Genomic DNA, 1495 nt, shown 5'->3' with positions numbered 1-1495 from the left:
CTAGATGGCAGGGTCTATTTAATGCATACTAATAATATAAAAATATAGATATAACAATGTTATTGCGAACTCTGCGTAAATATTATGATAAACTACATTGCGTTGATCAATGATTACACTTTATGCAACCCTTTTATGAAGGGTTTTCGGTTATATTTATAACAGTTAATTAAATATTAATGAATTGTAAAGAGATATCCAGTTAGCAGATGAACGTAGGGCAGACATAAGAGGGCTGAGTGAGGATACCTCGGCATACTTACCTGGCGTAGGGGTTACCGTGATCATGAAGGCGGTTCCCCCAGGGTGAGACCCTTCCATTGCACTTTGGTTGGGTTGACCCCTGCGATTGCTCCAAATGTGAGTAACTCGGGCGCGTAATTTTTGGTAGTCGGGACTGCGTTCGCGCTGTCCCGGGATTAATCTTTTATCTTTAAGTTCATCTTTATTGTTGTAGGATAGCTTACTACTTAATATTAGTGATGGGAAATTCAGTTCAATTTACAGATTCGTTCGCGGCGAACTAGTTCGATAGTGAGATTAGTTCAATAATCTAGTTCGTTTAGTTCATTTAGTTCGTCTAAGAAAAACTGACGTATATAATCATTTAGTTCGATTAGTTCATTTAGTTCGCGTGAGATGGAGAGGAAAGCTGACGCAAAGATATAATCAGAAAATCAGTATTATTTTAACTTTGAGAAATATATATACTTATGCTGTAACTGTTTGCTCTTAAAGAATAACTGATTTTAGGGAAATATGATGTTACATTACTTACTGTAGGTCAGTGTTTATTTATCACAACATTTTTTTTAAGAGAAAGTAACAGCAATGCAGTATCAACGTTGCAAACGTTGATTGTATGATTAAAACTACGGTAAAATGAAAGCTTGAAAGAAAAGAAATATAGAACTGTAAACTGTATAATCTAAACCCAACTCTCAAATTCCTTAATAACAATAATAATAATAATAATAATAATAATAATAAAAGCCCCCCCCTCCCAAAATAACATAGCTAACGGCGCCGATGAAGAGAGGATACTCTATATGACAGATATTACATTCGAAAAATAGATCGAATGAAATTTAGGACATGAAAATCCATTCATTGACTTGTGTTCAACATGAAGTTTCGAGTTGCGAATTCGGGACCCCAGTGCAGTGGTAGAGTTCGAACATGCTAATTATTCGCACACAGTATCGATCTAAAAAAATCCGGAAACTATTACAGTTACTTTACTTTTAAAGAGAATTTCAATTAACATTTAAAGGAAAGTGTACGTAACTGGTAGCGATTCTGAGTGTAGAAATTAAGAATGTGTGTTGCAATCAACGAGCTAGATACTATAGAGAGGCTGAAGACCTCTGATAAGCGCTTCCTGCGGAGGCCAACAGTACTATGGATCGTTCCCTAAAAAACATGGCGGTCTATAGCACCGCCAGCCTCCGCAAGGAGTGCTTATCAAAGGTACACTGCAACGAGTTTGTACATG

At 36.4% G+C, this 1495-nt stretch overlaps 1 non-coding gene across 1 annotated transcript; it reads left to right on the top strand.

Moving 5' to 3' along the window:
• Window positions 1–255: 255 nt before the first annotated feature.
• On the top strand, window positions 256–417 carry LOC138692293 (U1 spliceosomal RNA). The gene has a single exon (XR_011330046.1). It is a non-coding gene; the product is annotated as a U1 spliceosomal RNA (small nuclear RNA).
• Window positions 418–1495: the final 1078 nt, after the last annotated feature.

This window comes from Periplaneta americana, chromosome 16 (genome assembly GCF_040183065.1).
Source record: "Periplaneta americana isolate PAMFEO1 chromosome 16, P.americana_PAMFEO1_priV1, whole genome shotgun sequence".
NCBI classification, from domain to species: domain Eukaryota; kingdom Metazoa; phylum Arthropoda; class Insecta; order Blattodea; family Blattidae; genus Periplaneta; species Periplaneta americana.
Note: the sequence above shows the minus strand (reverse complement) of the source record. Positions and strands in the feature narration are given on the sequence as shown.